Raw genomic sequence first — 27,740 nt, 5'->3', positions numbered from 1 at the left:
TGCACATCCAGCCCCACAGCCACCGCGTCCACATGTTCTTTTGAGTCCAGAGTCAGTTCAAACTCTTTTGGCGTCTGGGGGCGGCAGGCAAAAAGAGAGCCCTCCCCACAGACGCCGTACACAGCTGCGATAATAGCACCCGCAGACGGTTTCTCCACGCCGCTCACATCCACCACAACAGTATGCGCCCTTGCAAAAACCCGCCAGGGGGGTCGGTCCAAATTCCTCATCCTTCTCTTACCTACACTACAATAACATTCTCTGCCTCCATGTTTTTTCCTTCCATTAAAACACAAACAGGACTCAGAAAGCAACAAAAAAGCAACAAAAAAACCCCAAAAGTCTCTCCCCTCCCCAAACAGAGCTAGGCTGAAGGGGAGGGCTTCAAAAATCAACCAAAAACACCAAAAAAACACAAAAAAACAAAGTCTAACTTAAGACAAACAAATCCTCTGTTCCTCTTCTTCTTCTCCTTCTTATAGAGAGAACAGCTCCGTCACCTCTTTTACGACGCTGCTTTTTTGAGAGCTGCTGCTGTGCTTTGACATCTGAGCTCTGTGGAAAACGATCTCAATACAATTCTGAAAAACGCGACTCCCCGAACGCCAGCCGAACAAGTCTCCACAGCGGAAGCGCTGTGTCTCTTTTCAGCTGGCGATAAACCTTTCCTCGATCCTTTGCGGACTTGTAAAACTGTTCATGATCAGTTTTACAAGCTCCTGCGCTTAAAAGCTTACAGCACCTGGTATTCCCAGGCGGTCTCCCATCCAAGTACTAACCAGGCCCATCTCTGTTTATCTTCCGAGATCAGGCGTGCTCAAGGGGGTGTGGCCATAAGCAAGAGCAAGGATCGCTGGCACCCTTCTTATAGAGAGGACAGCTCCATCACCTCTTTTACAACGCTGCTTTTTTTCCCTTGCGTTTTTCTCTTCTTCCCACGTTCTCTCTCTTCACTGCCTTCGTCCCCGCTCTATTTCACTTCAGCCTTTCACTCTTGCTTCCTTCCAATGAGGACGGAGCTGCGGGAGAAAGGGCGCTATAGAGGATCGCTGTGGAGAGCTGCTGCGGTGCTTTGACATCTGAGCTCTGTGGAAAACGATCTCAATACAATTCTGAAAAACGCGACTCCCCGAACGCCAGCCGAGCAAGTCTCCACAGCCGAAGCGCTGTGTCTCTTTTCAGCTGGCGATAAACCTTTCCTCGATCCTTTGCGGACTTGTAAAACTGTTCATGATCAGAATAAAAAAAACGCTCACGCTAATACACAAGCACCCGTGTCTCGCCAGAGCTGACAAATAAACAGACGGACAAGCCGCACTGCACTTGTGAACAGGGGAATGAGCGAGCGAGCGGGGATAGGGCGCCTCCTGCGCTTAAAAGCACCTGGTATTCCCAGGCGGTCTCCCATCCAAGTACTAACCAGGCCCATCCCTGTTCAGCTTCCAAGATCAGGCATGCTCAAGGGGGTGTGGCCGTAAGCTAGAGCAAAGCTCGCTGGCACCCCACTTATAGAGAGGACAGCTCTGTCACCTCTTTTACGACGCTGCTTTTTTTCCCCTGCGTTTTTCTCTTCTTCCCACGTTCTCTCTCTTCACTGCCTTCGTCCCCGCTCAATTTCACTTCAGCCTTTCACTCTTGCTTCCTTCCAATGAGGACGGAGCTGCGGGAGAAAGGGCGCTATAGAGGATCGCTGTGGAGAGCTGCTGCTGTGCTTCGACATCTGAGCTCTGTGGGAAACGATTTCAATACAATTCTGATAAACGCGACTCCCAGAACGCCAGCCGAACAAGTCTTGAAGTGGAAATCTAATAAGTAAATTGATTCTTAAAATGTAGAGAGCTTTGCAAGAAATATATTGGTGCTTTAAGATGTAGCGGTGAGGCTTAAATAATAAGGCAGAATTAAGTGTTTCTGAGCTTCCCAAATGAGGCCCCATTTCTCTGTTCATCTCTGTGGTGCAGCCACAGAGAAACTATTCATGCAAGATGTTTTCTTTTGATAAGGACAGCTCCCACAGGGGGATGCACTTAGCTAAGCCTGGCTATCATGATCAATGGTCATCCATTGGCGCCTATCTGTTTAGGGAGTGCCAGTTGGACATCTGGACTGCATTACTAAGTGTCAGGACTAAGTGACTCATATCTCACCTTGATCAACCAATCAGGGACTGGTAGGGCCGAGTAACCCACGTGGGACTCTGATGCCCATGGAACTTTCAGCCAATCAATGAGCTGAAGTTCCTCCAGGTAAAACAGGCAACACAGAGAGCCTGGGAGATTGAGATTGAGATTCAGATTCAGACAAGATTCAGATTCAGATTCAACAATTCTAAAGGGAATTCAAAGGAGAATCCCAAGGGCAGGACATTCTCACAGCGCGCCTCCTGACCATCCTGAGACTCAGCCCGGACAACCACGGAACGGCCAGTGTGTCCGAGTGCCAGAACTTTCCTTTGTTCTAAGAGTCTAGAGTGGAGGTTGCCAGAGAGTAACCAGCAGCAGGCCTCGTGAACAGGTCGGAACTGTGGACAGCTGAATCACTATTCAGAACTAGCTCTTCATCAGGAACGAACCAGTCCTCTTCCTGACTTGCTGGGACCCACAGTCATCTTTTCTCCTGTGCACAAACTTTGCTAGTTAAGCCAACAGTGAGCATCAGCAGCGCACCGTCGCAAGCCGCACAGCACAGCCTGGCACGGAGCCAGAGAGCGCGGATTGGACAGCAACAGCCTGCAACTGTTTCTTTGTGCCCGCAGGAGATCTGAATCCCCAAAGATTGGATGAGTATTCAACTTCAATGCATTACAGCTCGAGAATTCAATTGTTATCCAAACCAGTTGATATCAATTTAATTCCTAAGAGTTATGTACTTGTCTGAGTATCTAATGTAGAAGTTGTAACCAAGTTCACTTTACGAAACGGTCTTAATGAATGATATACTGAATGTATGTCCTCTTGATATGTGTAACACTTTGTAACTGATTGAATATATACCTTTTGTATTCTGATAACCCTCTCGATAAGATCTGTTAGGTTTACATGCATATTCTATGTATTAATAAATGTATCCTCGTGTGTTAGTACCTGTGTGTGTGCGTTGTTTGAGTTATGTCGCATGGTTGGATTCTAAAGCCATCAAAAGAATCAACTTTGTGATTTACTGCTACAATTAATAATTGTCTCAGTAAATGCCCAAACCCTACAGAACTGGTGCCTTCAGAGAGCCACTATGATTACATATTTGGCGTCCCTGGACCGGTTTTCCCTACATTATTTGGCGTCCTTGGGTCAGCTTAATCTATAAAGATAATATATTTCAAGGATGTAAATGCTGTGCTACAGTACGTGCAGAATTTTAGAAAACAGTGTATCAACAAAGTACACTGTTTAGGTTACTTTAGAAGACAATGTACCAAAACAATATATGCTTTCTGGGTCGTTAGAATTAGCTGAAAGTAACTGATTAGCTTTGAATAACAAATCTAGTGCTTCTTCTCTCGCTTTTTGATGTAATCTGTTTTCTCTTAGGGAAAGGGGAACTTTTAGAAAGGACAAAGCGCTGAGCTTTTTTACAGCGCAACATCTTTTAAAAACCCTGTACTGCTTGTAACAAATTGAGTCTCTGGTTGCACTTTGCGAAGTGGCAGCAGGGCTTGCAATATTGAAATAAAGACCTTACTCAGGTGAGAACTCTCTCTTGTGGCTTCCTTGATAGTTCCATAACAATTTGGGGGCTCGTCCGGGATCAGAAACCTGAACGCGAACGGCTGCTGAAACTCCATCTGGACCCTGACAATTTTAGCAAAATTGGACGAACCTCAGAGGATAAATTGTTTATCCTTCCAGAGACGCGTCTGGAGAATTGGCAGCTGTCTGACGCCAGTAAGTGATCCTTAAAAATTAATAGTTTGAGAAGCGAGCCACAGGGGTGTTCTCACGTGGGTTTGATGAGTCTGGGACTCATATAAAGAACTTATCTTAACACAGACGTGTGGTTTTTGCTCTGCGGAGTAGTTGATGTGATAAGGTTCTAAGTAAGGCACCGATTGGTAAAAATGGGAAATTAAAATTCAAAGATGAAAATGGGACCGAGCAGTCCAGCAAAAGTACATGTACGACAAATTCAGAGAAACAATTATAGCCTGGGTTAGAGTAAAAAAAATGTTTTATGTTCATGAACTGTAAAGCTAGGGTAATAGGTGTAAGGGAACTTGCACATAATTTATATATGATAATTAGGGGCCCATAACTATGAAGGATCTTTGTAAGTGAATCAGAATGGACGGAGGAAAGTTGAATTAGGAAAAATAAGTTTTCTGAAGAAGGGGAAACTAAGAAGAGAAGGAGAAGAACGGAAAGAAAGCGAATTGGAAAGCTTATGTAATGGAAAGAGGAATCACAGAAATAATGGGAAGCTTCAAAAAAGACTAGTCTTGAAACTAAAGAACAGCAAGCTGCAGCTAAAGTCATGACCATGCCTTCTAAAAAGAAAAAGTCTCCACCAAAACTAGAAAGCGGTCCGGAGCCAAAGCCTTTTCACTTGTTCGTGAAATGCCAATGTGCACTTTAACAGGTCCAGAAGGAACTCCAGCATATGTACATTGACATTGGTCTCCTAGTGAATTATTTGCATTAGTTAAGTCTTTTCCTAAATTGCCTGATGACCGTAAAGAATTTCGAAGAAAGGCAAGCCTTGTTCTTGATTGTCTTAAGCCTAATTACAGTGACATAACCTTGTTGCTAGATTATATTGTTCCTAAAGGTTTACAACGTCCTCTAAAAAGGAGGAGGCAGATTGGCGGATATGTAACCCAAATGATGAAGAAGTATCCATCTAAATTAAACCACACGGACATGGAGAGGAAAAGTTAGGCGACCGCTTCTAAAAAGAGGTAAGGACTCCTCTTTTCTAAAAAGTCCCTTGTCCTCTCCATGTTGCTGTGGTGCTGAAGCAAGTACAACAGAAAAATGAGTTAATGGTGTATGTGTTTTTAGATGCCTGTTTTGTGAAGGTGGGGTAGAAAAAAAGGGATTGCTGAAGGAATAGCGTCTCGCCCTGCCCGTGCGAAACAATCCAGGTGTTGCATCCTGGTACACGACTGCAGTATGGCTGAAGGTAGTAACTAGAACTGTACTCGCAGAAGAGCCGAAAATGGTAACTCGATTCAACTGTGTGTTTAAAGCCAGGATTTGGAACCTGGTCCGTGTTCCTGAATTGTGATAGTTCGTCAGTTTGTCTCGACTGGGGGGTTCCGCGGGGCGCGTGGGAGAAGTGAAAATGGTTTGGTGTGAAGAAAAAAAAAAGTTTGATTAATCCAAAGTGAAACAAAGAAATATGTCGGACGGAATTTAGGCTGAACAGGAATGTAGAAAAGTGTATGAACATTTGGATAAAAATAAACAATATTTAGAGGAATATTTGAGAATTCAACAGAATATCATAGATGAGACACAAAAATCTCTGATGGAAAAGCTAAAAGCAATGGCTGAACGAAACGAAGTTATATATGCAGAAAAAGAAACAGCAAAAGAAGAAATAGAACGCCTTAAGAGAGAATCTAGGAGAAGGGTGGGAATTAGTGTGGAGATTTTTGAAAGAGCATTACCCACCGAAAACTGATTAGACAGCATGTCAGCAGAAGGAAGTGAGGATGTTTCAGATTTTACAGAAAGGTTTATAGCTTTATGGATATTATACTCGGGGTTAGCCGATGAGAAGGAAGTGAATGAAGATACTTCCACAGTAATAAAACAAATTTACTTGAGTGGGTTAAAACCTGATGTTGCCAAGAATGTACAACTATGCTTTCCTGATATTACGGACAGCGGAGACAGATTTGATTTAATAACTCGTGAAGCATGCATGCAGAAGTGCGAGCGCTGCAAATGGGGTAAAAAGACTCCCAAGGAGGAGAAAAGGGAGCCGCCAGTTTGTTGAAATTATTGTGCGACTTTAATGTTATACCGAGATATAAAACCCCAAAGACAAAACTACTAATAAGCTGGTGTACAGTTACTAAAAAAAAGGTGTTTTTTGGAGAAATTGTAAGAAAGAGGCTTGATTTCACAATTAAAGAACATGTCAGAAGCTGAAACGAGAGCCGTGCGTGAACTAACAGTTTTAATCTAGTAAACCCCTCTGTAGCCTTCCTAAATTTATCTCAGGATTTAAATAAAAGTGAAATAATCTTACAGTGTGCAGTAACTGGGGGACACAGGAGCACAGCTGTCCTGTTTTTAGACTAAAACAGCATAAAGATGTGATATAAAGTTTTCTAACGGGTAACAGGAGGCTACAGGAGAAGGGGTGCAAGGGTTGTGTTTAAAGCAAATATAAGCTGTCACAGTCTGCTTGGGAAAAGATGTACAGTTTCAACTACTGATGTGGGTGGGGGACACCCCAGACCTATTTTAGGCCCAGACCGCAGCATTTTATAAGGAATTACTGCATGAAATAGCATTTATGTAAACTAACTCAATAGAGTTATGTGATATTGTGATTGTTTTACCTAATTACGGAATCCATAAGGCCGGGCTACTCCAAGTATTGGATCTAAAGAGGAAAAAAAGGAGTATAAAACCAACTACATGATAAAGCCAGGGTGAATGCCTTCTCAGAACGAGCTTGTCCAGTGACGTATTGGTTTAAGGGGGGTAGTGCAGTCTAAAGACAAAATTGCCTTGACCCCTGCAGCACAAACTGTTTTTGATGTTTTGAAACAAGCTTTCTTGCAGACACTGGCCCTGGACTGTATTCTCTCAGACTGATCATCTGCATGTAATCTGTCTGTAAGTGAAAGAAATGGGTTGTGAGCCGTTGTGCTGGTGCAGGAGCATGGAGATAGGCATCGTCTGGTGGGTTATTATTATTCAGGACCCCTTGATGCGGTGGCCAAGGGGCCGTGTTTATGTGTTGTGCAGGCTACCTGCCTGGCTGTATAAACTGTGAATAATCTGGTGTAGAACTAGCAGACCGAATGAAAATATTTAATTGAAACTTGTAAATATGCTAAATGGAAAATTGTAGCAATTTATATAGACTGTATATATACATTTGGTGTATGCCACATATTTGGATGGCAGTGAAGGAATAGGGATTTCCCCAACATGGAAGGGACTCCAGTCAAGAATGCTGGGTTTGTCTCTGAACTGTTAGAAGCTTTGCAGCTACTGGCTGAAGTAGCTGTGGTAAAGTATAAATCACATAATAAAGAAATGTTTCCAGTAACTCGAGGGAACAACTTTGCAGATGTAGCTGTCAGGTGCACAGTCCTGGTAGAACAGGAGTCTGAGACCCCTGTGAGACCTCTGTTGGTGAAAAGGGGACAGCTACAGGATATTCAGGCTGAGGCCTCTAAAGCAGAGAAAAGGACATGGTTAGAAAAGTGTGGTGCTGCCAGCACACTGGACGCTCTGCATGCCCTCACAGCCTAATGCCCTTTGTAGCTCGACTAATGCACTGTGTCGGACACCTGGGTGTGAGTCAAATGGTGTGCTGGTTACCCAAACCTGGGTGGGGACCGTGTTTGAAGCAGTAGCCACTTATGTGGCATCTCAATGTGATGCTTATCAAAGGAACTCAACTACAGTTCAGGTGCAGGTGCTACAGCTCAAAAGGCCTGCTCCTGAGAAACCTTTCATGCAGTACCAAATGTTTACAACCTTGGCTCTTATAATCTGTTTTCCCAGTGGGTTGCTGTCACTGCCTCTGTGTCTACCAAACACTTGATGATGGAGATAAGCCCTTGGTGGGCACTGCCCTACCGCATGTATTATGATCAAGGGACAGGCTGTGGCTGGATTATTCGGGGTGAGATGGACTGAGATCACCCTCAGTCTGCTGGAACAGTGGAATGAAGGAACAGAAAAGATTGACTAGACATCAGACTGAAGGAACACCATGGGATGCGGGCTGGATCAAACAGAACTGTGTAATAGAGCCTGTTTGATATCATCACAGGCCAATCAACGAAACTTCCTAGAGGGATGAATTTGGCTAATGGATTGTTGAATTTGCTAATTCTCTATTGTAGTATTGTAGGTTGTTAATTGAAGTGGTGCACGGGGCTGGTGAACAGGTGCTGGACACTTGGAGACCTCCAGTAGAGGGAAGACACGACCTGATACCTGGCGAGTGGGTGTGGGTGAGGAAGATATACCCTACCAGATGTTGCAACCCTGCTGGGAAGGACCATATCAAGTGCAACTGACTACCGACTCTGCCATCTGAGTGACAGGATGAGATCGCTGGATCTACGCATTGCGCTGACACCGAACCACTGCACCAGAGACTGAGTGAACATTATTATATTGTCACTGTTTCTGTGTTTGTTGAGCTTCCTGAGGGGGGGTGACAGTGTACCTGTTAAGTGTAAGGAGTTTTACTTTAATAAATGGGGATATGGAATCAATACTTTATCAGTCAGCCACAAATAATAATCAGAGCTCATGTTGGGATTGTATTGCTATAAAAGATGCTCATGGGAGTAATCCCCTTTGGTAGAGGTGATTATTTAGGTTAATTGGCATGGGTAAATAGCCCTGCTTTTAGTCTGAGTGTAACTCAGATGTATTAGAATGGAAATAACTGTATGCTCCTCGCTATAATCACAGTTTTAGGCCATTCTCTATTAGGGTGATAGACAGCTGTTTAGGTGAGCAAAGACTAAACAGTACTTGTATTCTAGACAATTATTAGCAAATTAATGACTTAGCAAAGCACATCTATGATGAAGAAAAATATATATCATAATTATAATCCAGATGATTGGGGCATTGGTGCATGGCTACAGTCTGTGCTAGGATCCTGGAGAGGGTCTCTGGTTCAATACATATTTGTGTGTCTGGTATTATTCGTTATAATCATACTGTTAATATCCTGCTGGAAAAACATGTGGACTAAAGCTGCTGCTTCTGTGCTAATTGTACGCCCTGAAGGGATCATGAAGGTCAAAAAATGATTTCATGGGAAAGGTTCTCTTATCTAGTGGCAGAACCTGATGGGTAGAACAATATAGTTTTAAGGGGGGGTTACCCTTGGGAGTGATTCCCCTAGATGCACATTATTATTATGATTTGTTTGTTCATAATAAGATGTTTTGCAGGAACGGGCCAATGAGAAATTTTACAACTTCAGCTACAATTGTTCTGCAAAATGGCACAGCTGAGGCAGTGGAACAATGTGTAGATTTTTCTAAGAGTTATTACTCTTCTGGTGAAAGACTTCAGGAAAAAGAAGTGGTGTTCACTCAGGTGGAGGGGGCCGTACCAAGGCTGCTGACCACTGCGACTGCTGTGAAAGTCACGGAAAGGGTGCCCTGAATTCATGCCTCCCACTGTAAAAAGGTCACAAACGAACTGAGCAAAGCGCAGGAGTGATGTCTCCACAGGGATAGATGGGGATCTCATGCTTGGGACTGATGTGCCCAGCCTTTTTCCTTTTTATGTGGAAGCCTGTCACCACCCAGAAAGAGGAAGAATCTAAATGCGAAGCCTCTTTGTATACAAACTGGCTGAATGAAACTGATAATGAGGGGGATATGAGTAATTTGTGGTATAAACTTATAAATCATACTGTAAAGTTAAAGAAATTTAATGCATCTTGTTATGTATGTGCTTTAATGCCTCATTCTACAGCTTCACCCATTTCTCTCCTGGTTAGAATCACTGTTTGGGCCAGGGGGAATGTTTTTCTTTAAGTTACTAACACCGATTATAGTAGCTGTGATACTTGTCTTCCTGTTTTTGTGTTGCTGTACGACATATTATTCCAATGCTTTGAAATATGGTAATGAATATGTTTGCGTATCAGTATGTTCTGATAAGAACGCAAGAATCCGAAGTATGGGAGCCCCCTGGGAGTCCATATTGTAACGCCCTCGCCTGGTGGTGAGGAGGAAGCGCCCCTAGGCGCTCGTAGTACCACTGGGCATGCTGGGAGTGGTAGCCGGGGAGAGTCTGAGGGTCAGCACGATGACCAGCGGCTGACCCTACCTGTGTAAATAATGTCCTAGTAATTCTAGTGCCCTGTGTAGTCCTGTAAAAGTATAGTGTGTTGTTAGGTAATTACCACCCTAAATATGTGTACGTGTTCCGTCAGTCTCCTCATGTGTGTGTAGATCCTGTGTTTGGTTTTGTGTGGTTGTAAATGAATAAAGCTAATGTTTGTTTGTTAATTGCGTCTCCACTCGTCCTTGTTCTGAAAAGAACCTGCAAATGCTACATTGGGCAGAATGGACAACTCGTGGCAGACACTACCCGATTCTGTTAAGCGCCGGCTGACGCTGGAAGAAACAGAACCCATCGGCAGCGCACATAGGGAGCCTGAGCAACTCCTGGGTGCGACAGGTGGCCACAGCCCTTACCATGGCTATTCAATAGTGGTTCTGCCGGTAGAATTGGGGCGACTGGCCGCTACTCCTGGTCAGCGAGCACCCCAGATAGAGGATACTCTCCCTGCCGGAGCCGATCAGCGATTCCCATACCCATCAGCGCGGGTGCGACCAGGTCGCTACAATGGGGAAGCGCCGTGGGAAATCTACGAGGCGCAGTTCCAGCTCGCGGCCTGGACGAATGGCTGGAGCCGGGCGGAGATGGAAGGAGTGGCCTGCCAGGTGCTCCTGGACGTCCCGGAGGAGGACAGAGGCGAATACACGGCGCTGGCGGCGGCTCTCCAGCTGCGTTTCGGTGTAGAGGAGGCGCCGGACTTGATACGGGAGAGGCTGGCCCTGCGGCGGCGCCGACCAGGAGAGCGACTGGGCCCGGTTGCCGATGATGTTGCGTTCCTTGCCCGCTGAGGATACCCAACTTTCCCCCGGGAGGCGCAGCGGGAGATGGCTCTCCAGGCTTTTCTCAAGGCCCTCTCACCCGAGGAGCTGCGGCGCCACGTGCAGCTGGCCGCGCCAACATCGCTGGAGCAGGCCTTGGCCCTTGCTACATGGGCTGAGGCCGTGTTCGGGGTGACTGGAAGTGCCAGCAGACGCAGTGCGCCCTGCCGGCTGACCGAGACGGCGACGGAGGAATCCAGCGAGGGGGAAGAGGAGCCAGCCCGGGCAGCGACCCCCGCGGAACAGCCCCGCACGCTGATTTGCAACCGCTGCGGGAAGAGAGGACACCGAGCCCGGTTCTGCCGGGCACCCGAACCTCGCACTCCTCGATCGGCGTAGGGAAACGGGAATGGGGCGACACCGCGTGGGGAAGGCCGCCCCTCGAACACCTCAACCCCCGCTCCGGAGAGCGCTGTTAAGACCGGCGCCCCTCACGCCACCGTGGGGCGAGTCGGCTGTAGCCGGGGCCTGTACCTCCACTGCAAAATCGAGGACCAACCCTGCCTGGCCCTGCTCGACACCGGTTCATCGGTAACCCTACTCCGGCCGGGCGTCCTCCCCGACACCAAGGGCACCAACCCCCCAGGATGGGAGGCCTCCAGCCTGCGGCTAAGGACCGTGACGGGCCAGCTCGCTGCAGTCCGGGGGAAACAGGTGCTTGCCTTCCGTCTAGGTGCAGCGATGGTGTGCCACCCCTGCTACCTCGCACCCATCCAGGAGGACTGCATTCTGGGGCTGGACGTACTGCAGCGAGTGGGGGCCAGTTTGGACTTGAGCCGGCAGGAGTTGGTGTGGCAGGGGGAGTGACTTCACCTGGTGGAGGGCAGGCCCGGCGAAGGCCGAGGGACGCGGGCTTGCCGGAGCCGGGAGAAAAAGAGGCAGTGGCGGCAGTCGCCGGGGCAGACCAGGCCTGTGAGCCGGGGAGCGAGCGTGCTGGATCCTGCTCCCGAGTCAGCCGGGGGGCCAGACAAGGCGGCGGCGGCGGGAGCCGAGCGTTGCGTGGAAGCGAGGCACGCCGTTGAGGATCTCTACCAGCGGAGCTGCGAGGGCCTCGATCAGGACCAGCGGCAGCGGCTCCAGGCGCTACTCGCCCAGAACGAGGATCTCTTTGCGGCGATAGATGAGGACTGCACCCGCACTGCCCTGGTCCAACACGAGATCAACACTGGCGACGCTCGGCCCATCCGCATCCCGCCGGGACGCATGGTTCACGCCAAGCGGACCGCCGCCGAGGAAAAGATCCGGGAGATGGCCGCAGCGGGGGTGATTGAGCCCTCCGCGAGCCCGTGGTCGGCGCCAGCTGTACTGGTAAAAAAAAAGACGGCTCGTGGAGGTTCTGCGCCAACTACCGCAAGCTGAACGAGGTCACCCGGAAAGATTCGTACCCCCTGCCAAGGATAGATGACGCCCTAGACTACATCACCGGGTCGACCTGGTTCAGCTCCCTGGACCTCCGCTGCGGCTACTGGCAGGTACCGCTTGCTCCCGATGCTCGCCCGAAGACGGCCTTTTCTATCGGCCAGGGCCTCTGGCAGTTTACTGTCATGCCTTTTGGCCTGTGCAATGCCCCGGCGACGTTCGAGAGGCTGATGGAGAGGGTGCTGGCATCTGTCCCGCAGAACCAGTGTGTGCTGTATCTGGACGATCTGCTGGTTCATGCCCGGGGCTTCGACCAGGCCTTGACGAACCTCCAGGCGGTGCTGGCCTGCATCCACTGTGCTGGCCTGAGGCTCAACCCCCGCAAGTGCGAGCTCCTGCGGCGGGAGGTGAGCTTCCTGGGACATGTTGTTGGACCGCGAGGGGTGGCTACGGACCCAGGTAAGGTCGCCGCAGTGAGGGACTGGCCGACTCCACACACCGTCGCGGAGCTCCGCAGCTTTCTGGGGTTGGCCTCGTACTACCGGAGGTTCGTCTTGGACTTTGCCAGCATTGCTGCCCCGCTGCACCGCCTCACCGACAAGGGCCGCCGTTTTGACTGGGACTCGGGCTGTGAGACTGCCTTCGGCCGGTTGCGTGAAGCTCTGGTGGGGGCCCCCGTGCTGGCCTACCCCGACCCGCGGTTGCCGTATGTTCTCAACACCGACGCGAGTGACTCGGGGGTGGGTGCGGTGTTGACGCAGGAGGGGCTGGATTGGGAGCGCGTAGTGGCCTACTATAGTCGGGCTTTGACTAGGGCTGAACGGAACTACTGCGTGACCCGTCGCGAGCTGCTGGCGGTGATGGCGGCGGTCCACCACTTCAGGCCGTACCTGTTCGGGACCCGGTTCCGGTTGAGGACCGACCATGCGTCCCTCACCTGGCTGCTCCACTTTAAGGAGCCAGAGGGGCAGATGGCGCGATGGATAGAGATCCTGCAGGAGTACGACTTAACTGTCGTGCACCGTGCGGGGTCTCGCCATCTCAATGCCGACGCTCTCTCGTGGCGCCCCTGCGAGGCCGCGGACTGCCACCACTGCGCCCGGCGGGAGCAGCGTGAGGAGGCTGTCCGCACCGCGGCAGGGGTGAGCACCGCGGCCACGGCCCGGGAGGGCGCAGCGTCAGGCAGCTGATCCTGACGTGGGGCCGGTGCTCCGCTGGAGGGCAGCAGGAGTGCGGCCTACGCGAGAGGAGCTCGCCCCGCACCCGAAGTCCGTCAAGGCCCTCTGCGCCCTGTGGGAGGCCTTGGAGGTAAAGGACGGTGTGCTGCGCCGGGGGTGGCGGGTACCCTCCAGTGGCGAGGTACGGTGGCAGCTGGTGGTGCCTTGGTCGCTCCGGGGGGCGGTGCTCCGAGCGGTGCACGGCCAGCCGGGCGTGGGGCACTTCGGCGGTAAAAAAACCCTGCAGCGTCTCCGAGGCCGTTTTTATTGGGGTCCTTGCCACCGGGACGTGCAGCGGTACTGCCGAACGTGTGCGGTGTGCGTGCCGCAGAAGGGTCCCCCCGAGCGCTCCCGGGCCCCCCTCCAACAACACCAGGTGGGGGCTCCTATGGACTGGGACCGCCACCTCCCCCTTGCGCTCTGGGCGTACAGGACCGCGGTCCAGGAATCCACCGGGTGCACCCCGGCCTCGCTCATGCTGGGCCGGGAAATGCGAACCCCGGTGGACCTGGTCTTCGGCCCGCCGCCCGGAGACGGGTCGGCACCGCCGGCTGGACTGGAGTACGAATGGGACCTGCGGCAGCGGATGCAGCGGGTGCACAGCTTTGCACGGACCCACCTGACACAGGCGGGGGTCCGGCAGAAGCGGTACTACGACCTGCGCTGCAGGGGGCCTGCCTTCCAGCCCGGGGACTGGGTTTGGGTGTACAACCCGCGCCGCCGCAAAGGCCTCAGCCCTAAGCTCGCGCCGTCATGGGAGGGGCCCGCTGAGGTACTCGGGGTGGTGGGCAAGGTCTGCTACCGTGTCCGGTTGCGAACGCGGGGGAGAGTGGTGGTCCTGCACCGAGACCGCCTGGCCCCCTACCGGGCCCGGGAGGAGGAGCCGTGTGGGGAGGCTCTAGAGGAGCAGCCGGGACTGGAGCCGACCGATAGTGGGGCGTCCGTGGGTCGCCAGCCGTCACCGCGGCGCAGCGGCCGCTCACGCAGGGTTCCGCAGCAGTTGGCCGAATATGAGTACAGCCTGAGGGGGGTGTTCGACGTCGGCGAGACGCCAGACGCTTCAGGTGGGGGCAGTGTAACGCCCTCGCCTGGTGGTGAGGAGGAAGCGCCCCTAGGCGCTCGTAGTACCGCTGGGCATGCTGGGAGTGGTAGCCGGGGAGAGTCTGAGGGTCAGCACGATGACCAGCGGCTGACCCTACCTGTGTAAATAATGTCCTAGTAATTCTACTGCCCTGTGTAGTCCTGTAAAAGTATAATAATGTTTCTTTATTAGCCCTATACAATTTCTTGCATTAGGAATGTGTCTTTTCGCATACCCCAGCTTTTGCACAGACACAGACACAGAGACAGGGAGAGAAGCTGGCTTCAGATGAAGGGAACTGCTTTTTGGCAGTCTCTCGAGAAACTAAGCAAAGTGTTTAAAGATACTTTCTCAGCTTGACATCAAGGCACAAAACAAAAACCTTCTTGCGTCCTCTCAACCCAAAAGCGCTTTGTCACTTTTTGCGTTATGTAGGGAACGATGTCTGCCCAGATCACTTTTGTGTCAATGCAAATCGTAGTGTGCCCTCCGTTTTAATGTTGGCTGTGCTGGCGTGCTGCTTCTGTCTGTGAAACTTGAATGTTCTGCTTCTTAACACCAAATCGTCGGCGGGGGTTGAGCTTGTTAAATCTTTGCGCATAGCGCTCCTTTGGAAGTACTTTGTCCAAGTTCAAAAGCAATCGTGGGATTTACTTCATGCGTGCAAAAAGCATGCCTCGCACGACAGATTTAAATGGGGAATGGAGCCTGCTTCTTGCTGTTTTTCCTGTGGTTGCAGTTACAAAGTTGATCGTGCTTTCACATTCTGTTAACAGTATTCACTGGCTGAGCTTTATCAGTTGGTTCGTAAAGGAATCTCTGCTTCGGTTCCAGAAAAGTCATCTGTAGTGTGTTTTTTTCCGTGCCCATGGCAGTCTTTTAAAGCTGGTAGTAATGGCGGCGAAGTTAATTTTTTATCCTCTTTAAAAGAATAAGGACGGGCTGGGGCGAGCTCCATTTACCACTCTTTCAGCTAACCGCCGAACTCGCGAACTGATTACACTGCAGAGCCACAGGCGCCTCGCTTTTCTCCATTCTCTGGGTTAGGGTGAAAAAAAAACTTTGCTGGTATTAGCTGGCCTGCTGGGAGTACCTCTTCTTCACTGATAAGCAAGATTTGTGTTTCATCTTTCGCAAGCTGTATAGATTTCTTTCAAAACAAGTTGTTCCAGAAAGGAAACGGACACTTGCATTCAACTGAATTAAAAGGCATGGGATTTGCCCATAAGGATAAATTCTGTACAGTAAGACAGGAAGAAAGGCACCGCTGGTAATCGGACCCAGGATCTCCTGTTTACTAGACAGGCGCTTTAGCCAACTAAGCCACAGCGCCGGCAAACTGCTGTCCTTTGACAGCCACTTGGACACGTCTCTACTGCTCTGAGACATCTGCGTTTGGTGTGCACCGAGCCTGCTTGCCTTGCAAGTTGCCTCATTTACATGCGATAGTTCCACCACTAAGAGAAAGGATGAGAAATTGCTTTTATCTGTCACTTTTCATGTCAGAGGATCTCAATCTGCTTTCCCTGTACAAGAGGATGTCCAACTCATGTAGCTAAAGACGTAGACGACAGTGCTCCACTGAAATCTTGATCTCACAACCCTCGGCATGACTCCGCTGTGTTCCGCTCTAGACAAAGGGGGGAAAAGACTTCTTTCATCACACGTTTTGCACTGTTTACGGTGTTTGCAGTGCTCTTTCTTAAATGAAAACCAGGAATCGGCACAATATGAGGTGAGACTAGATAATATTGGAACAAGTAGCCTCGCCATTCCATGCGTGACGTGAGCAAAGTGTAATTCCTGTCTTTATAGTGTGCTTGTTAGAGACATAGCTGGCACCCAGAGCGCTTTAAATCCGGGAGTCAGCAGCCCAAGACAAGAGAGTTTCCCTCGTCTATGTTTTTTGCGTGAAGGGGGAAACCATGCGTGTGCTGCAAACGATCTTAGTATCGAAGTGCCGTCCCACATAACCGATCCGAACAATCTGCTTTACAGAGGAGCACTGCCGGAGCTTATCGTTGGCAAACTGAAGACCAGGCTGACCTCTTCTGTGACTCTTGAACACTGAGTCTCAAGGTTGTGAATTCAAGCTCCACGATGGCGGGAAATTCCATAGGTAATGATCACATTTTCTTGCATGCTAATCAAAAGAAATATTAAGAAACTTTTCCCGATACCAGTTTTTTACAAAAGTAAAGGCACATGGCACATGTGTGCCACATCACGTCCGAGTTTAGTGACAACTACCTCAGAGATTGTAAGCTGGGTAGTCTCAGATCAGATCACTTTTTTTATCAAAGGTTCAAGCAAACCCAAATACTTTTGCAAGAGACATTTCAGAATCCCAGACAAATCTGGTACGATTGCTGGATCCTTTGAATTCGACTGAACTATAGCACAGATCTGCAGTCCACCATTAGAATACTGTGGGGGTGCTGTATAAGCCATACCGCCCAAAATAGTTCTAAAACAGGAGAAGCATCCTCGTTTAGGAATGTGGTATAAAGTGAAATGGTCTGGGAAGAGTCCTACATTTGAACAGTTCAAAATAGACGTAAAGGGGTATTTACGGACTCTTTCGAAATGTAAGAACAAGCTGTGCGGACCTTATCTTTATTTACTTTGTGTAATCATTTTTCATAAAGTGTCATTGTATTATAGCATGTGCCCCTGACGATTTTCTTGATACGTTATATGTGCTCTTGTTTGTATTGTATGTAGTTTTGTTGTTCAAATAAAACGTAAAAGACACAACTTTCCGGATGCGGCTGCTGTAAAAATAAAATGACATCAAGGGTGCTGTACGCAGAGGTCTGAAACCTGCTCCACAGAAGATCTTTATCCAGAGGTGTTAAAGAAGTAGAGATCTCGCCATGAGAGGGGAAGCATCTCAGAAAAAGCAGGTGCAGTCGGTTCCACGGTCATAACGCCACTAATTCGGGCGACAAGAGCAAAACCCACCCGGCTTCCTCCGGGCAAGTAATGAGACAAAGAGACAGTGCACAGCGGGTAGCGTGGCCGAGCGGTCTAAGGCGCTGGATTAAGGTTCCAGTCTTTTCGGGGGCGTGGGTTCAAATCCCACCGCTGCCAGGTGCTTCTGTCGAGACCCCCTTTCAGCTGGCTTCAGACGAAAGGGAGGGAACTGCTTTTTGGCAGTCTCTCGAGAAACTAAGCAAAGTGTTTAAAGATACTTTCTCAGCTTGACATCAAGGCACAAAACAAAAACCTTCTTGCGTCCTCTCAACCCAAAAGCGCTTTGTCACTTTTTGCGTTATGTAGGGAACGATGTCTGCCCAGATCACTTTTGTGTCAATGCAAATCGTAGTGTGCCCTCCGTTTTAATGTTGGCTGTGCTGGCGTGCTGCTTCTGTCTGTGACACTTGAATGTTCTGCTTCTTCACACCAAATCGTCGGCGGGGGTTGAGCTTGTTAAATCTTTGCGCATAGCGCTCCTTTGGAAGTACTTTGTCCAAGTTCAAAAGCAATCGTGGGATTTACTTCATGCGTGCAAAAAGCATGCCTCGCACGACAGATTTAAATGGGGAATGGAGCCTGCTTCTTGCTGTTTTTCCTGTGGTTGCAGTTACAAAGTTGATCGTGCTTTCACATTCTGTTAACAGTATTCACTGGCTGAGCTTTATCAGTTGGTTCGTAAAGGAATCTCTGCTTCGGTTCCAGAAAAGTCATCTGTAGTGTGTTTTTTTCCGTGCCCATGGCAGTCTTTTAAAGCTGGTAGTAATGGCGGCGAAGTTAATTTTTTATCCTCTTTAAAAGAATAAGGACGGGCTGGGGCGAGCTCCATTTACCACTCTTTCAGCTAATCGCCGAACTCGCGAACTGATTACACTGCAGAGCCACAGGCGCCTCGCTTTTCTCCATTCTCTGGGTTAGGGTGAAAAAAAATTTTTGCTGGTATTAGCTGGCCTGCTGGGAGTACCTCTTCTTCACTGATAAGCAAGATTTGTGTTTCATCTTTCGCAAGCTGTATAGATTTCTTTCAAAACAAGTTGTTCCAGAAAGGAAACGGACACTTGCATTCACCTGAATTAAAAGGCATGGGATTTGCCCATAAGGATAAATTCTGTACAGTAAGACAGGAAGAAAGGCACGGCTGGGAATCGGACCCAGGATCTCCTGTTTACTAGGCAGGCGCTTTAGCCAACTAAGCCACGGCGCCGGCAAAGTGCTGTCCTTTGACAGCCACTTGGACACGTCTCTACTGCTCTGAGACATCTGCGTTCGGTGTGCACCGAGCCTGCTCGCCTTGCAAGTTGCCTCATTTACATGCGATAGTTCCACCACTAAGAGAAAGGATGAGAAATTGCTTTTATCTGTCACTTTTCATGTCAGAGGATCTCAATCTGCTTTCCCTGTACAAGAGGATGTCCAACTCATGTAGCTAAAGACGTAGACGACAATGCTCCACTGAAATCTTGATCTCACAACCCTCGGCATGACTCCGCTGTGTTCCGCTTTAGACAAAGGGGGGAAAAGACTTCTTTCATCTCTCGTTTTGCACTGTTTACGGTGTTTGCAGTGCTCTTTCTTAAATGAAAACCAGGAATCGGCACCATATGAGGTGAGACTAGATAATATTGGAACAAGTAGCCTCGCCATTCCATGCGTGACGTGAGCAAAGTGTAATTCCTGTCTTTATAGTGTGCTTGTTAGAGACATAGCTGGCACCCAGAGCGCTTTAAATCCGGGAGTCAGCAGCCCAAGACAAGAGAGTTTCCTTCGTCTATGTTTTTTGCGTGAAGGGGGAAACCATGCGTGTGCTGCAAACGATCTTAGTATCGAAGTGCCGTCCCACATAACCGATCCGAACAAGCTGCTTTACAGAGGAGCACTGCCGGAGCTTATCGTTGGCAAACTGAAGACCAGGCTGACCTCTTCTGTGACTCTTGAACACTGAGTCTCAAGGTTGTGAATTCAAGCTCCACGCTGGCGGGAAATTCCATAGGTAATGATCACATTTTCTTGCATGCTTCTGTAGGGTTTGGGCATTTACTTGGACAATTATTAATTGTAGCAGTAAATCACAAAATTGATTCTTTTGATGGCTTTTTAGAATCCAACCATGCAATATAACTCAAACAACGCACACACACAGGTACTAATACACGAGGATACATTTATTAATACATAGAATATGCATAAAAACAGATCTTATCGAGAGGGTTATCAGAATACAAAAGATATATATTCAGTCAGTTACAAAGAGTTACATATATCAAGAGGACATACATTCAGTATATCATTCATTTAGACCGTTTCGTAATTGAACTTGGTTATAACTTCTACATTAGATACTCAAAACAAGTACATAACTCTTGTTGGGATAACAATTGAATTCTCGAGCAGTAATGCAGTGAAGTTGAATACTCATCCAATCTCTGGGGATTCAGATCTCCTGCGGGCACAAAGAAACAGTTGCAGGCTGTTGCTGTCCAATCTGCGCTCTCTGGCTCGGTGCCAGGCTGTGCTGTGCGGCTTGTGACGGTGCGCTGCTGATGCTCTCTGAATACTGGCTAGTTAGTTTTGGCTGAAACTAGCGAAGTTTGTGCACAGGAGAAAAGATGACTGTGAGTCCCAGCAGGTCAGGAAGAAGACCAGTTCGTTCCTGATGAAGCGCTAGTTCTGAATAGTAATTCAGCTGTCCACAGTTCTGACCTTTTCACCAGGCCTGCTGCTGGTGCTAACCTCGGGTGGATCCTCTGGTTACTCTCTGGCAACCTCCGCTCTCGACTCTTAGAACAAAGGAAAGTTCTGGCACTTGGACACACTGGCCGTTCCGTGGTGGTCCAGGCTGAGTCTCAGGATGGTCAGGAGGCGCGCTGCGAGAATGTTCTGCCCTTGGGAGCCTTTCTGCTCCTGGGCCGTCCCGCCCTGGAATTATCTCACAGCCCTGGAATTCTCCTTTGAATTCCCTTTAGAATAGTCTTGGAGCTCTGTGTTGCCTGTTTTTACCTGGAGGAACTTCAGCTCGTTCATTGGATGAAAGTTTCATGGGCATCAGAGACCCACGTGGGTTACTCTGCCCTACCAGTCCCTGATTGGTTGATCAAGGTGAGATATGAGTCACTTACTCCTGACACTTAGGAATGCAGTCCAGATGTCCATCTGGCACTCCCTAGACAGATAGGCGCCAATGGATGCCCATTGATCATGATAGCCAGGCTTAGCTAAATGCATCCCCATTTGGGAGCTGTCCCTTATCAAAAGAAAACATCCTTAAATCAGCCTGCCTGAATAGCTTCTCTGTGGCTGCACCACAGAGATGAAGAGAGAGATGGGGCCTCATTTGGGAAAGCACAGCAACACTTAATTCTGTCTTATTAACAAGCATTGCCACTACAATTAGTAGAAAGAAAGATACAATGTTTTGAAAATGTAATATGTTTTAAAGGATTAAAGGGAAAATAAATACTTTATATACGCAAACTAATTCAACTGAGCTCCTCTAAACAATATCGCCTGAAGAATTGCCAAAGCACAGTGTATCAATTTGGGTGACACTGGGGGAAAAGGATCACAACATTCTACACATTCTCACAATATTACACGCACGGAAACCAATATTTACCACTAGGATAGAATGCAGCATAGAACAGTTGAATAGAAGGTTAGTGTAACTCTATAGTGCATCACAGAGGTCAGTCTCTTCCCCCTCATTATGCAGGCTGACTTCACTGTCCTCCAGCGATAGTCAGCTGTAATCACTGATGCAGACATGATGTTAATACTCTGACAGCATCTTGGCTGATTTGGTTAAAGTGTTTTCCTATTAAACAGGAGATTCTGCGCTCAAATCCCAGCAGTGTCTTTCTTCCTGTCTTGTCTTAAAAAATGTATCACTATGGATGATTACATGCAGCTTGATTTTGTTTAATGCAAGTTTTCATTCCCTTTCTGATGGCTCTCTAAAGTAATTTTTAAAAATACTAATCGGGATGGATTACTGTACATATCCTCAGTAAAGGGGAATATATAAGTAGTGACTATCCAAATTGCATTTTTGTGTGAAACACATTTCAGAAAATTGAAAACCAATTTTCAAAACTCACAATAACAAGACAAAGGCAAAACATAAGTTCACTTTCACTTCATGCATATTTACCACAACCTTGCCTTCTGATCATAAAAAGTCTTAATTTTAATATAGCAGTTTTAAATGGGACATTCAGAACATGGCATATGAGAATATATGGTTAACCGAGGATGAGCAAAGGATGATCGCACTTTCTGCTTATTGCTATGAACCTACCCCTGGTTATAAAAATGTCTCAAAATTCTGACACTGAGGTGTGAAACACAATGTAACAGGCTCTCATAATCCCGAAATACAAGAAATTTTACTGTAGCGTTTTATAAATTTGACCCTGTGAACATTGCATGTCCCTCCTTACTCATTACCAAAACATCTCAATGTCCCGGCACTATGTACATTTGTAATTACAACACTTCACTGTTTCATTTATGAGTTGTGACATTGTGAACATGGCATGTTAAAGTATATAGAAAATCTAGATCAGAACAGGCTAAATGCAATTCCTAGTGATTTATCATTTTCTTACTTTCTAAATGAAAAAAAATATTTTTTCAGTGATTATGACACTTCAGTATGACATAAAATATGCTTCAATGACAGAATAAATAATAATAATAAATAATCATGGAAAAAATACCCAAAGTGGACATTCATAGTTGTGATTATAGAATGTTAGATATCGGGTGGGTAGCTGCGTCAGCATGCGTAGGCTGCAAAGGAACAAGTAAAGGACTATTCCAGCTGAAAAGAGAAGAAAAGAATCACAATGTTTCGGCTGTGGAGCCTTCTTCAGGTGTCCGAAAGACAGGGCAGTAAGCAAAGATAATTTTCTTTTTATCTTTGCTGAATGCAGTTTATCGCTGATGACATCAAAGACATTAAGGACATTAAGGAGTTTTTACGGCTAACAGCTCCACATCAACTTCCTTTCATAACTTTCATAACTAACCTCATCAGATCCTTCAACTCTTTTCTTGGGTGAATATGGTTTTCTGGGGAGTTGCGATGTTGGGCATACAGTAACTGGACATTTCCCGGTGATTCTGACACGTGTTAAGCACTCGCATTTCCTGCAAATATTAAAATGGTAAAGGTTTCGCTGAGAAATCCAATCGACCTTTGCGAAGACAATGTTTACATCGCAACAGAAACCCGTCCTTTGGTGGACTCAAACCACCGACTTTTCAGTTAACAACCGAATGCGCCACACAGACGGAATGGTGGATTTGTGTCTCACATCACAACTTTCCGGTTAAAAAAAAATATTTTTTTGCCAGCTGGCAATATTTCTTCTGCACTGATAATCAAGAATTGAATTTAATTTCTCGCAAGCTGTGTGAATTTCTTGAAATACAAGTTTTCCAGAAAGGAAATGAATACATGCATTTAACGAAATCAAGCCCTTTGTGATAGTCCGAAATGGTACGTTATGTACCACAAGATAGGAAAAAAAACATGATTGGGATTTTAAGCTACTGTACGTGACCTATGGTACCAGACCGGGGTAAAGTTAGCTTGAAGTTCGAAAACGATTTTGGCACGCCTGTAGCGTTTACACGAAACCTCTTAGAATCGCGAGAATACTTGCTTTGTGCATAAAATACATTGTGAATGCTTTCTCAGCCTTTACTTTTTCGTTTATATTACATTTTTTTGGACCAAGCACGAATATTCTTTTGTCCATATCTTCGCAACGGAAGCACAGAACGCCTTCAAACCAAATGCATTTTAAAGACCACGACGTGGATATTTCCACAGCCTCTACATCAAAGTATCAGTGAGCTAATTATCTTTTTTTAAACCTCCGGTTTTTCATCGATGAGTAATTACGCACTAACTGGAACCCGGGGGACCGCTGTATACACAAGTTCACAACGCGAGAAATACTGTTCAATACGGCTTCATGCGAAAAACCCGTATATGACCATAGGAAGCATAACTGTGCAGTCTCCAATTACCCAGACTGTAAGCACGGGAATAAAGCTTTGTCTGAATTCTGAAACCCTTCCTTTACGTCCTGTTTTCATTCAGGTAAGAGTCAACTATATGCAAAATACTACTGACAGCAAGAAGATTAAAATATTCTTTACTCAGCAGCTTATTAAACACAGCTCCCATGATGTTCAAACCGATTTTTTACACAGAACACTGACACAGCTTTGCGTTCTGAATCTCTTTTTCTCGTGTGTTTATTTAATGTGGCACAATGTACTGGGATAGGGGTATTCTGTTCACAAACCAATAGCATTTAAACCACAGCACCCACAATGCTGCAAGTAAGTGTTTTGCACACTAAGCAGAGAGCGATGTCTTACTCGTTAGTATAGTGGCAAGTATCCCCACCTGTCACGCGGGAGACCAGGGTTCATCAGGACATGCATTGAAGTGAAAGCAGGATGCGCTGCGACATCCACTGTGCAGATCCCGCCACACTAAGAGGTGAGTGGGTCTGTTCGATCACAGCGCTAGGCGAATCCCTAAACAGTGTGCGTGGCAACAAACGAAACGGGCCTGTTTCCGCCCGGTTTCGATCCGGGGAAATCGGGCCCAGTAGTGGCGGGATCTGTACAGTGCATGTCGCAGCGCTTCAATGTGCTTCCTGATGTCCTACCCCGAGTGCAGAAAAGACAGCATCCACAGCAACAACAGCTCAGGTCTCTGCACAGGAGCTAAGCTGCCCTCATCTCCTCTGCTCTGCGGCTCCTGCGGAGTGGAGTCCTGCCTGGAGCCGTGTTTGCAGGCTGCGGCTCCCCGCGCCCTGTCTGTGCGTCGTGTCCAAGAGCTCCTGGGAGGAAGAGAGAGCCCTCCCACTCGGGGGCTTTTCCACGGTCTGTGTGAGGAGGGGCGGGTGTGTCCAGTAGCTTATCGAGCGGAAGCCTGGGGCGGCGGAGAGCTGTGATGGTGCAGACCTTGAGGTGTCACCTCTTTGTCTGCTTTCCCGCCCCCCCTCCGCCCAAACTCTGCTCCAAAGTAGCCCGGCAACCCCTCACACCTGCACTTGTCACAACCTAAGGTGCGGTCATGAGACACCCATGGGGTGTCGTTCTGTTCTTGCTAATTGTTTCCTGCCCGTCGCAGGCAGGAGTCCATGCGAGGAAGATGCGCTGGACAGAGCTCAGAGGGCGCAGCTGGGTGGCTTTCCTTCTGAGTGACGTTCCTGCAACACTCTCCCGCTACTCTTGGTGCGCTCATGCCACAACACAGGAAGGCTGGAGCAGGTGGCTGTGGGCTTTGCGCACCGCCGAAATAGCTCAGTTGGGAGAGCGTTAGACTGAAGATCTAAAGATCCCGGGTTTCGGTATTTTGTTTCATCGCGCCCTTTGTTCCTCTCTCCAGCGCCCCCTGCCTAAAGTGACGCGTCCCTTTCTCAGCCCGAAACGCAAGCGAGACACCAGCAACGGTCCCTTCAGGTTTCCGTAGTGTAGCGGCTATCACGTTCGCCTAACACGCGAAAGGTCCCCGGTTCGAGACCGGGCGGAAACAGCCTCGTTTTGCACGCTCCTGTACTTCACAGAGGTCTTGAGCGACCGCTCATTTGTTCTGGTGCCTTCGTGCACTCTTGTACCAAACGCACGTTCCTTCTGTACGCGGAGCCGATCATTTGCAATTGGGCTGTGCCGACAGACCAGGACGAGCTCTGTCGGCTCAAAAGCAGCGCAGGACCTGCAAGAACAACAGAAAGATTAGGATCCAGCGGGGGCCTCTTAGTGAGCCCAAGAGCTCATCAAGAATCGGCTCCAGAAACAGGGCTGGGCGCATTGTTCCATTCTCCGCCCACTCTCGGTGTAAACAAGTCCCTCCTGGTCTCTGCTTGAAATGCACTTTCCTGCGTTTGCTTTGGTGTAACTGGCTTCCCCTGCATGGGCGAATGTGAAGAAGATCCTTAGTAAGTCATTAAAGAAAACCGAGAAGAGGTCGGAGTGGCCTCTGTCGTTCATCAACGATCCAGTCGGGCAGTACTCCTCTGTAAAGCGCCGTTCGTTCACATCGATTGGCTTTTTTTTTGCCTTCATTTGTGCGAGTAGTAAAAGCAGACGCCCCTATTCTGCCGTGACCCGGATTCGAACCGGGGTTGTTGCGGCCACAACGCAATGTACTGACCACTATACGATCACAGCGAGTTACCGAGACACACGCGGCAGGGCGGAAAGGGCTGTGCTCTCTTCGTGTGACATAATTCGGAAAAGTCCTGACGTTGCATTTCAACTGAGCCCCAGTATACATCGACCCTTCGACACTCTGAGTGACAACTCTCTTGCGTGTTTTCTCATATTTATGTAGTTTGCTTGCATGATGCCGGGAACAGCATGGTTGTTCGCTGCCATATAGTCTAGCGGTTAGGGTTCCTGGTTTTCACCCAGGCGGTTCGACTCGGTTTTGCCTCCTGCTTTCCAAAAGATCAGCACCGTGTATGAAAGAGCCGCATTAAAACTACTCGAACGTGCAAAACGTGCGAGAAGAGGGGCCGCTTGTTTCCAACCGAAACTTCTCGCGTGTGAGACGAGCTGATCATCGCTGTGGGAGGGTTACTCTGGTAGACAGGGCTGACCTTCGGCAATAGGATTTATAGTCTCCAAGATGATATTTGCACTTTCTGGAGAGGCGATTTTCTCCACTTCAGTAGCCCGATTTCGTCGATTGCGTAGAGAGGGCTATAGAATGTGGCGCCGCCTTTCCTGCTCCCTCCATGACAGGCGTGCTGGTCTCTGGAGAGAGAGCACGGTCCATCAGCGCACTCCAATAAAGGCACTGGAAGCAGCTGAATCGCATTGGCGAAGCTCAGCGCTGGGCCGCTGGGCACATCTTACCACCGTTTCCGTAGTGTAGTGGTTATCACGTTCGCCTCACACGCGAAAGGTCCCCGGTTCGAAACCGGGCGGAAACAGACATCTTTTGTCGCCAGGCACAAAAGGGGATTGGGGATTCGCCTAGCGCTGTGATCGAACAGACCCACTGGACCCACCTCTTAGTGTGGCGGGATCTGCACAGTGCATGTCACAGCGCATCCTGCTTTCACTTCAAGGCGCGTCCTGATGTACCCCAGTCTCCCGCGTGACAGGTGGGGACAGGTGACAGGTCCTATACTAACGAGGAAGACATCGCTCTCTCCGACCCCCGGCATCGTGTCCCGACCCACCGTGCTGGAAGCCGATGCGTGCTGTGATTCCTTTACGGAGCAGAAATGACAACCGAGGAGCCGAGAGATCATTTCAGCATTTCGCGTCTGAACGGAAAACACAAACGACCAACTTGGAATGACTTGCCTTTGACGCTTCTCAAAGCGTTCTTTGTGCATCGAACAGACCCACTCACCTCTTAGTGTGGCGGGATCTGCACAGTGCATGTCGCAGCGCTTCCTGCTTTCACTTCAATGTGCTTCCTGATGTCGAGTCGTGTGCCGTGCGGAGGCTCTGAAAGGGAGAGCAATGAAAAGGTGCACGACACTGTGAAAGAAAACAGAGAAGTGAAAGGCAGTCATTTCTCTAAGGAGGTGAAAGAAAAGCTACTCCCCGTCAGGGAATCGAACCCCGGTCTCCCACGTGACAGGCTGTGATACTTGCCACTATACTAACGAGGAAGATATCGCTCTCGCCAACCACCGGCATCGTGTCCCGATCCAGCATGCTGGAAGCCGACGCGTGCTGTGATCCCTTTACGGAGCAGAAATGAAAACCGAGGAGCCGAGAGATCATTTCAGCATTTCGCGTCTGAACGGAAAACACAAACGACCAACTCGGAATGACTTGCCTTTGACGCTTTTCAAAGCGTTTTGTGCACGACGACTGCGCCGCCTAGCAGATACAAATGGGTTGTACAACTTTGAACTAGCAAATGGAAGAGGGCTAAGCCCCCTCTCTTTTAGCCCAGGTTCGATCTGTCTCCCAGAATCACCAGGGCGCGCACACACACACACCCGTGCCGTTGAAGTGCTCTGCTTCATTTCTAAGGGCAACTCAACATTCACTCCTACCCCGAGTGCAGAAAAGACAGCATCCACAGCAACAACAGCTCAGGTCTCTGCACAGGAGCTAAGCTGCCCTCATCTCCTCTGCTCTGCGGCTCCTGCGGAGTGGAGTCCCGCCTGGAGCCGTGTTTGCAGGCGGCGGCTCCCCGCGCCCTGTCTGTGCGTCCTGTCCAAGAGCTCCTGGGAGGAAGAGAGAGCCCTCCCACTCGGGGGCTTTTCCACGGTCTGTGTGAGGAGGG

General features: G+C 48.6%; 4 non-coding genes and 1 pseudogene across 4 annotated transcripts; 3 read left to right on the top strand and 2 right to left on the bottom strand.

Annotated features, from left to right (window-relative positions):
- Positions 1–730: 730 nt before the first annotated feature.
- LOC148663342 (5S ribosomal RNA) lies at positions 731–839 on the bottom strand (annotated as a pseudogene).
- Positions 840–17,493: 16,654 nt separating this feature from the next.
- trnal-aag (transfer RNA leucine (anticodon AAG)) lies at positions 17,494–17,575 on the top strand. The gene has a single exon. It is a non-coding gene; the product is annotated as a tRNA-Leu (tRNA).
- A 7,371-nt stretch (positions 17,576–24,946) lies between these two features.
- On the top strand, positions 24,947–25,019 carry trnav-aac (transfer RNA valine (anticodon AAC)). Its single transcript has one exon. It is a non-coding gene; the product is annotated as a tRNA-Val (tRNA).
- A 563-nt stretch (positions 25,020–25,582) lies between these two features.
- trnah-gug (transfer RNA histidin (anticodon GUG)) lies at positions 25,583–25,654 on the bottom strand. Its single transcript has one exon. It is a non-coding gene; the product is annotated as a tRNA-His (tRNA).
- A 694-nt stretch (positions 25,655–26,348) lies between these two features.
- Positions 26,349–26,421, top strand: trnav-cac (transfer RNA valine (anticodon CAC)). The gene has a single exon. It is a non-coding gene; the product is annotated as a tRNA-Val (tRNA).
- Positions 26,422–27,740: the final 1,319 nt, after the last annotated feature.

Source organism: Lepisosteus platostomus, chromosome 5, assembly GCF_059453375.1.
Source record: "Lepisosteus platostomus isolate fLepPlt1 chromosome 5, fLepPlt1.hap1, whole genome shotgun sequence".
NCBI classification, from domain to species: domain Eukaryota; kingdom Metazoa; phylum Chordata; class Actinopteri; order Semionotiformes; family Lepisosteidae; genus Lepisosteus; species Lepisosteus platostomus.
The sequence above is the reverse complement of the archived record's forward strand: the minus strand, read 5'-3'. Positions and strand labels throughout refer to the sequence as shown.